The sequence below is a fragment of the Furipterus horrens genome, unplaced genomic scaffold, assembly GCF_987537825.1.
Source record: "Furipterus horrens unplaced genomic scaffold, mFurHor1.1.pri manual_scaffold_5, whole genome shotgun sequence".
Classification (NCBI taxonomy): Eukaryota; Metazoa; Chordata; class Mammalia; order Chiroptera; family Furipteridae; genus Furipterus; species Furipterus horrens.
This window is the reverse complement of record NW_028327175.1, coordinates 154,689,321-154,699,334: the sequence shown is the minus strand read 5'-3', so window position 1 is coordinate 154,699,334 and position 10,014 is coordinate 154,689,321. Positions and strand designations below refer to the sequence as shown.

The 10,014-nt window shown below is 38.8% G+C and overlaps 2 pseudogenes; both read right to left on the bottom strand.

Annotated features, from left to right (window-relative positions):
• Nucleotides 1-1,480: 1,480 nt before the first annotated feature.
• LOC150010143 (thioredoxin pseudogene) lies at nt 1,481-1,800 on the bottom strand (annotated as a pseudogene).
• A 6,526-nt stretch (nt 1,801-8,326) lies between these two features.
• On the bottom strand, nt 8,327-8,892 carry LOC150010142 (ATP synthase F(0) complex subunit C2, mitochondrial pseudogene; annotated as a pseudogene).
• Between the last annotated feature and the right edge of the window lie 1,122 nt (nt 8,893-10,014).

Genomic DNA, 10,014 nt, shown 5'->3' with positions numbered 1-10,014 from the left:
CAAAAACAAGACACTACAAAAAAAGTGAAGAAGTAGATGTTTACAACATCTATAACCAACAAAAGATCATTATTCAGACTATATAAATTACTTCCTCAAATAGAAATTTTCTTCAAATTATTTCCTAGGGAAAAAGATCTTATATGTACCCAAATAGAAAAATGAGCAAAAGATATGAACAGGTAACTCATAAAACAGGAAACCTGAATGGCTAATAAACATTCAAAGATGTTCAGCCTCATTGGTCACATGTAAATGAAAATAAAAATCATAATGAGAACATTTTACACACATTTAGTTCACACACTTTAGTAAGTGTGGCAAGACCAAGTATTGGTGAGAATGTAGAACAGCAGAAACTCTTATACATTGCTGGTAGGAGTAAACTTGGTAAAAATTACTAGGGAAACTTCAGAAATATCCATTAAGTTATGCACAAATGCCATAATCCAGCAATCCCTCTCTAAGTAAATACCAAAGAGAAACTCTTTTATGTGTTCACAGGGAGACATGTGCAAAAATATTCATAGAAGCATTGTTTGTAACAACAAAAAAGTAATCAACATAAAAGTCCAAACAATCAAAGAGCAAATTAATAAGTTATAGCCAAGCAATAGCATACTATATAGCTATGCAATAAATGAACTAGAGCTAAATATATATGTGGATAAATTGCACAAAAATGATGTTATATGGAAAAGAGGAATTTACAGAAGGAGGCTTACAGTATGATTCGGGGTCATAGGCTGGCTTTATCTTATCACAACTGGGACATTGGCCTAGTATGGGCCAGGTAATGATATCAGTTAGGAATATAGTCTGTATTTGCTGTATCTAATCTCAGCCTGGCTAACCTTCAGCTTTCAAGTATAGGTCCAAGAAGAACATATGTGACGAGTGTCCTCAGTTGACCCAAGCAGAAAGAGAAGAGATGGAACTTCATCGACACATGACCCAAGAAAGTCATGTGTAGATAAAGATAGGGCAAAGCTCACCAAGACATTTTTAGGTAGAAATGACAATGATATACATGCCTCTGAGTCACACTGCTCCAATCTGGACTTGAAGGTTGATGTACAATTGTCATCCTGGGAACTCCCTTTACTGTCATCCTGGGGAGTCCCTTCATTTTCCCTGACTTGTGTATCCTGCTTTCTTTTTTTAATCCTATGTCTTCCTCTTTCTTCAATTATTCATTTTGGTGGAACATATCTCACAACTTTCTAAGAAATTATTTTCGGGAGATAAATGTTTTGAGTCTGAAAATGTCTTGCCGTGACAATAGTTTGACTGAATATGAAATTCTAGGTTAGAAATCATTTCCTTCAGAACTTTTTTTTAAGGGTAGAATTAATATTTTATTGTTGTTTGTATCAGGTGGCAGTTGGACATTATAGTATCTATACTTGATCTTTCTTTTTTGTAAATAAAAAAATTACAAGAGCCAATCAATGGCTGGTTATGTTTTCAGGAAACATGATTAAACTAATTCATTGATGGTGACTTCAAGTTTCTCCTTATTTGCTCTGGAAAGTTCACCCACCTTTTTTCCTTTTTTTAAAAAATGGAAGTTTGGCATGCATTTGACTTCACACTCTGCGGCAACATCATAAGTCATACACATCTACCTCAAGGAACAGCACATTGGGTGTGCTTTTCAGAGAGGGAATGAAAGAAAGGCTTGATCGTTTCACAAGGCCCATGCCATGTGACTGACAAGTCAACTACCACAGGTTTATCTCCCACATTGTTCAAGGCTTCCTGAAAAGCATCCTTGTTCTCAATCTTCAGCTTCACCATTTTGGCGGCTGAGGTCTGATAAGCAACCATAAGAACTGATGGAAATGGATGCAAGCAGTGGACTCCTCCTTCATAATTTTGAAGTCAGTTCTCTATTGTCTCTTTACTTCCAGTGCTGTTGTTCCTTACTGACTTTTTCAATCTTGTGCTGAGAATTCATTATGCCCTTTCAATTTGGAAAGCTCGTGTATTTCAGTTCTAAAAAATGTTCTTGAATCATCTTGTTGATAATTTCCTCCCCTACTATTACTGCTTTTATTCAGATTTTGGGATTCTACCGTTGGTTATTTTCCTCATTCTCTTCTCTTCTTTCTCTCTCCATCTGTCCTGTGTTTTTTGTTTGTTTGTTTGGTGTACTTTCTGAAATAATTCCTCAACTTTATCTTATATTTCTGTTGAGTTTTCATTTCTGTTACCATGTTTTAAATTCTCATGAACTTTGTTGTTTTCTTTTAATGTTACCTTTTTATAGATTTCTACTCTTATTTCATAGATACAACACCTTCTCCTAACTTTCCAATGATAATAATAGTTTTCTTAAAATAATCTTTACTCTGCAAAGCCGTCACTTCCTCCAAGATGTTTATTTCATTTACTTTCTAGCTCTTATCTAAGATACTTTCATTAAACATCTGATAGTCCTTGGCTGTCTGCTCATGTTTAAAGGTGAGGGGGGAAATCTATTTGGAAGTTTTGAGCATATGGGTGAAGCTTCCCTGTAAGGAGGTTGTGGGGAGGTTTCCATGTAGGTAGCTGAACCTTCTGGGGCAAAACTTCTGATGCAATATACTTAGGTTTTTACTCCTTCACTAGTCAAGTTCCCCAGGGGTGTTTCTTTTACTCCCCTGACAGCAGAGTAAGGACTGACTGTCAGTATTTAGGGAGCTGAGTGGGAGAAGAGAGCTAGGGGGTTTCAGCTATCGATACATGCATTTGTTTAATCAATCCCCTTCTTTCAGGTATGGTATCTACATGTTCAATCAATTGTGTTTGGTTTTCTCCAGTTCATAGATTCTACTTTATCATCTCCAAAAAGAGCAAGTATTCACAGTTCTGCTGTGGCAGTAATGGGGCCACAGGATCTGAATGCTTCCTACCTGTCCTCTTCACCTTTAAATCAGTCAGTCCTCTTTGGTTTAGCTCCTGCTCACTCCTTCCACAGCGCCCCCCCTATCCCTGCTGCCACCAATTTTGAGACTTTCCAGATTGTGTGCTATAAATTCAAATGGCACTCACCTTTTCTCAATATCAGTTTAGAATTTGGCTTTCTCAGATTTAGCAAGTCAATTTCCACTCATGAGCCTGTCTTTCAGCTTCTAAAATGCTATTGCTGTGGATTCCCTTGGCATGTGAAACAAAATATAAACTAAGCCTGGATATAAATAAAAGAGATCAACTATAAAGGGTCAATTATATGTAATTTGTAGGTAGGTTTTCACTCTTCAGTTTGAGGAAACAGTCATATTCTTCTTCTCAGTGTAGGTTTATGCCCTCCATTAAAATTCCTCTATGTGCAAAGTGGGAGTTCAGGAGGGATTGAAATGATCAATATATGTATGTATTCAAGTCTCCATCTTTACCTGGCAGTTTATATGGTGACATAACTATTGTTTAAATCTTTATATATTTTTATCTATAATAAGTATCACATAATTTATTAAAGAAAGATTTCAGAAACTATACTAAAATCATGAAGTTTAAAGAGAAGCATTATCTTTCCTCTCTATACATAGATATCTTGAAAATTTCATCTAAGTTTAGACAATGCAGAATTATAGAGCTTGAGAATATAAAGTCCCACATTCTCCCAACTCTTTTAAAAAAGAGCAAACTGCCCAGGGAGTTGACATGATTTGTTCATGAACATTACTAGCAAACTCAAATTATCAATAAAATTTCCTGATTATGGGTCAAAGTTTTTATGATAAGTATTCAGAGACCTAAATCTAGTGTTTTTTTCATAGTAGAATAAACTGTTTCACCAAATAGCTATTCTGTTATTCTGTTTAGTGTTTTTTCTACTGACAACATTCAAATCATCTGAATTTCTTATACATTCCACCAATCACACCATAATCAAGAGGAACACAAAATTATGCACATTGCTTGAAACTATCAACCAACTACATGTTTTAATGTGAAAAACCTATTCTAAAATAAGTGACAAAATGGAAAAATGTTAATCAGTTTCTCATGGTTGGTTAATCTTGACTAGCTCAGACCTTCTCGTGCACATTATCACTTACTAAGGAGATATATATAGATAGATAGACATAGCTATAGATACAGATACAGATAAAGACACAGATGCATAGATATACATAGAGGTCTGTCCAGAAGGCATCCAGCCATGTAATATGAAAAAGAGACATTTATTAAAGAAGACACAAGATACAAGAAACACTGTATATAGGATAATGATGCCTCAGTCCCCTTCAAAGTAGGCACCTCAGAACCTCACACAGTTCTCCCAGCCTCTCTTCCACTGTTCAAAACATTCTGCAGAGGACTTCTGGTCAAGATGGCAGCACAGGCAGAATGGCCCACCTCTTTGCACAACCATATCAAAATTACAACTAAAATATAGAACAACCATTATTCAGAACCATCAGAAAATGGGTTGAATGGAAATCTGGCAATTGTGGAATTAAAGAAGCCACATCCATCCAGACGGGTAGAAGGGATGCAGATGAGGAACAGGCTGGTCTCTCACCATGTGTGGTAGATAAAAATTCAGGAGAAATATCTCAGGAGCAAGGAATCCCAGCCTCATACCAGGGTTCCAGTGCCAGGAAGATAAGTCTCCACAATTTCTAGCTACAAAAACCAGCAGGGATTGAGTCAGTGGAAGAAACTGCTAGACACCCAAGCATTTCAAATTAATGAACCCCCACGTAGACTCACCTACTCAGACTCATTCCCTCTGAGCTCATGTACTGCGCAGTAGCAGCTTGAAAGGCACCAGTGGTACACAGGGAGAAACTGATGTGTTTGACATCGAGGCCAGCAGAGGCCATTGTCTCTTTTCTAAACCCTACCCCCTGACAGTGCAGGCAAGCTGGTGCCATATCTGAGACTCCATCGACCTGGCTAACACAGTTTGACCTGCCTTGAAGATCCCCAGAGACTACACCTCCACCAAATGGGCCCACTGAAGCTGCTGTTCCATGAGTAACAGGTCTTGTTCATGCTTCACAATTTCCTAAATTCTATCAAACAAGCAACAGCTGGCCTCAATGAGCCTCAGGCCTGGCACTAGCAGCAGCCAGCTTAGAGTCACAGTTTGGCTTCACCTGAGAATCTCCAAGCCCAGCACAAATAGCAGCCATCTCAGATTATTTTGTAGCTCAGGAAGGGTGGCCCCAGGCAAAACACAGGTGAGGACTGACTGTGGCCTGCACCACCTAGGAAACCCCAGGGTCAGTGCACCCCGTGGACAGCTATAGACCACATTGAAGCACCATCATCTCACCCCTGCAAAGCTGATTCTTCACAGAGGACACAGGTTGGCAGTAAGTGGTCACAGCCAATTCTTGTAGCTGACTGGCCTGGGTAAATTCCTCTCATTGATCTACCAACAGCAACCAAGGCTCAACTACAGGAGGAGTGTGTACTAAGCCCACACAAAGGGTGCACCTCGAATACCCAGCTTGGGTGATAGGGGAGACTGTGCCTCTTGACCCTACAGGACACCTACTACATAAGGCCACACTACAAAGACATGGAGTCAAAGCAGCTCCACTTAATACATAGGAAGAAACACAGGGAGGCTGCAAAAATGAGGAAACAAAGAAACATGGCCCAAGTGAAAGAACAGATCAAAACTCCAGAAAAAGAGTTTAAAAAAATGGAGTTAAGCAATTTTTCTGATGCAGAATTCAAAACACTGGTTTCAAGAATGCTCAAGGAACTTGGTGAGGACCTCAGCAGCATAAAAAAGATCCAGTTAGAAATAAAGGATACACAAATTGAAATAAAGAGCAATTTACAGGGAAATAATAATAGAGTGGATGAAGCTGAGATCCAAATCAATGATATGGAGCATAAGGAAGCAAAAAACAACCAATCACAACAATAAGGAGAAAAAAGAATCCGAAAAAATGAGAATAGTATAAGCAGCTTCTGGGACAACTTCAAGAGGTTCAACATTCACATCATAGGGGTGCCAGAAGGAGAAGAGAAAGAGTAAGAAATTGGAACTCTATTTGAAAAAATAATGAAAGAAAACTTCTCTAACTTATTGAAGGAAATAGACATGCAAGTCCAGGAAGCACAGAGAGTCCTAAATGGGTTGGATGCAAAGAAGCCCACTCCAAGACACATCATAATTAAAATGCCCATGGTTAAAGGTATAGAGAATCTTAAAAGAAGCAAGAGAAAAGAACTTACCTACAGGGGAGTTCTCATAAAATTGTCAGCTGATTTCTCAAAAGAAACTTTGCAGGCTAGAAGGGATTAACAAGAAATATTCAAAGTCATGAAAAGCAGGGACCTACAGCCAAGATTGTTCTACTCGGGAAAGATATCATTTAAAATTGAAGGGCAGAGAAAGAGCTTCCCAGACAAGAAAAAGCTAAAGGAGTTCATCATCACTAAACCATTATTATAGAAATGTTAAAGGGACTTACTTAAGAAAAAGAAGATCAAAACTGTGAACAAAAAAGTGACAAAAATACAAGTCTATCAACAATTGAATCTGAAAAACAAACTAAGCCAACACGAAGAACAGAGACAGGATCATGGATCTGGAGAGCATTTTAATGGTTGCCACATAGGAGGGGGTGTGGGGGAACGGGTGAAGAAGTGAGGGGATTAAGAAGTACAAATAGGTAGTTACAGAATAGCCATGGGGATGTACAGTACAGTATAGGAAATGAACTAGCCAAAGAACTTATATGCATGACCCATGGTCATGAACCACGGTGGGGTGATTTCCTGAGGGAGTGAGTTGTGCTAGGTGGATGGGGCAAAGCAGAAACAATCAGGACAACTGTAATAGCATAATCAATAAAATATAATTAAACAAAATAAATTTTTAAAATGTAAAAAAAAAACCCTGCAAAATCCTTTGTTGGAATCGCCATCAGCTACCCCATCATATTTTCCTGAATCTCATCAATGGTCTGAAATCTCTTCCCTTCGAAAAGTGATTTTAGTTTTCAGAAAAGCCAGAAGCCTCAGGGCACCAAATTTGGGCTATAGGAGTGCTGAGTCACTTGTATGATTTGATGTTTGGCCAAAAAAATCCTTCAGGCCTTCCAGAATGTGGATCACTTTTAACAGATTCTTGACTTTGAAACATTTGTGCCACCTTTTATTTCTGCTGCACTCACTGCATTTTCCCTGAAAGTCTTCTGAATCATCTGAATAGTTTCCGCTGAGAAATGTTCAAGCTTAACGCAAAATTTGATGCAGATTTGTTGCTCTAGTTGCTCAGTCATTTTGAATGCACAACTACACAGTATAACATGCTCACTGAACAGCATCTACTGCCCTCACGGACTAGTACAGTGAAGTTCTCATTGTTCATACATGCGCATTCCTGTCCACACTCCTTGGCTGCCAGGTTACATCAATGTGGCACAGACCATTCTTGTTATACTAGCAATGGCTGCCCTTTTCCAGGACAGACCTCATATAGATATATACAAGTATATCTGATATAGTTTTCCAGGAAAGACTTGGGTACTTCACTTGGTTTAGAACACTAGATATTAAGTCACATGTTTTCATTCTTCCTGCAGATGTCTTCAATTTTATACTTAGATTTCCATTCTTATGAGCGATGTGTTGCAACATCTCCTCTGCTTTTCTACATCACCTTCTGAACATAGCCATGTTAGGGATTCAAGAAGCACATACCCAAAAAGGATTCAACTGTGAAAGTTCATTTTATTTAAGCAAAGTTATTTCCCTGCCTTTTCTCCTTTGCAAACTAATGTGCACAATAGCTTATAAGGTCATTATGCTTTCATTTTTAGACTTCAAAAACTGAGAACTCAGCCAGATTTTTCGAAGCAAAAAAAAAAAAAATCAGATAGTTTTCATATCCCAGAGTTTTAAAATTCTGCCAAATAACTCCATAAAATGTCTAACACACACACACACACACACACACACACACACACATCCCCTGAGCTACTGGGAAAGCATTTCTGAATAAATGAATCTTCCAGAATGTTTTTACTTATCTTTTTTCCACAGAAAATTTTAAAAATCTACTTACTCACTTTCCCTTAAGAATATAAACAGAGTTGGTAAATGCTTGAGTAAAAAACAAGTAAGTTTGAGCAGAGCAAGATTTCAGTTCTCAGACACATTTTAGAATTCAGTAACAGCAACACTATCCTCAACTACACAGCATTCTCTACTGATTATGTTAATGGATCTTAAATATTGGATAGCATAATGCTGGAATCTGAATCCAGAATGTAAGATGATTCACAGATTCTTCTTTTTTTTTTTTTTTTCATATTATCAATACAGTATTTATTTGTCTTTCCTCTGTCAAATCCTGAGCAACCACTTCCCCAGGCTGCCTGGGGGCATCGGAAAAGGAACATACAGGGCAGACGAGACATGGGAGAAAGAACTATGGGAGGTGGTGACGGCTCCTTCACATGGCGAAGAGGATGAGAAAAGCCACCATCAGGCAAAAGAGCCCCATGGCCTCTGACAGGGCAAAGCCCAGAATGGCGTAGGAGAAGAGCTGTTGCTTCAGAGAAGGGTTCCTGGCATAACCAATGATGAGGCTCCCAAACACAGTCCCAATACCAGCCCCAGAGCCTGCCACTCCTACTGTGGCAGCCCCAGCCCCAATGAACTTGGCTGCTGTGTCGATGTCCCTTGAAATGGCGCTGGTTTGGAAGCTGCGGCTAGAAATAAGTGAGGTCAGAGGATGTGGGGCTGCCAAGCTGCTGAGGCTCTCATCTGTCAGTGTCTCTGTTCGTTTCGCCACCACTGCAGACAGTGACTGGATCAGCAGCTGAGAGGAGCTCCTGACCAAGGTGGGGGTGGACACAAATTTGGCGCAGGTATACATTTTCGGGGGATGAGGGGCTGTGGCAGGAGAGCTGCTCCCAGTGCAGAGAAGACAGGGTTCACAGATTCTTGATTTGTGATTTTAAATGTGGGCATGAGGTACAATTTGGCAGGGCTTTATTTTTACCTGTGTCTGGTATGGTTCAGAATTACCCGCTATGGTGAAGACAGGAGGGCAAATGGTTGGAAAGCAGGTGCCTGCCATTAAATTTATCTTCTCATAACCATTGGGACAAGTTGAGAATGTTGTAGAACTTAAACTTGTGCTTTCTCTTAGTTCAGTCTCTCAAGTTCAGCTCAGTATACCCAATCTCTATTCTTCTCTTGAAAATGGAAAACAATATTTTTTTCAGGAGAGACTTTTGTATACTATGAAGGGAAAAAAAAAAAAAAAAACAGGGAAAAAACAGATGTCCATCTACAGACTGGCTCTTGCATGCGTTCATTCTCTTCTGGATCTCCATGTTCCAGTAAGGGGTGAAATCAGAAATAAAAGCTAACAGTTATAAGCTTTTTCTACATTCTAGGCCATTTATGTATGCTGTCTTGTTTAATCTTTGCACACACTACAACATGGATGCCATTGTAATCTCCACTGTGTACACCAGAAAATTGACACTTTGAGAAATTGAATAACTCTCTCAAGGTCCCCAACCATCAGAAGGTAAACTACATTCAAATCCTGGCAGCCTAGACCCAGCATCAGCATGTTCATCCCATGCCTGACTGAGAATCACCTCAAAGCAACTGCTGGAACAGTTTCCCCAATATCAGTGACCGACTTTTCATTAACTCCTCAAAGTGTTCCCTGTTTTACTGCTGGGCACCATATTGAGACTCATTTGGATCCTCTATGAAAGAGTTTTCTTATAAAAAATAACTTTAGCACATGAATCATAATAAAAATATGAGTATTTTTCTTTTCAAATCAACATGAATTATAATTTTTTATACAATAGCATGTACCATTTTCTGTATATAGACCGATAATTTTTTCAAAGGTATATATCCATGTACCATCACCCCAGTCAAGATATACAATATTTTCATCAACTCAACAAATTCCTTTGTGCTCTCTTGCAGTAAACCCCCATAACTCCCATAGTCAGTCCCAATAAACCATTTTTTCATACTTTGAATGTAATGCCCCATGATAGGCCATGTTCAAATTTT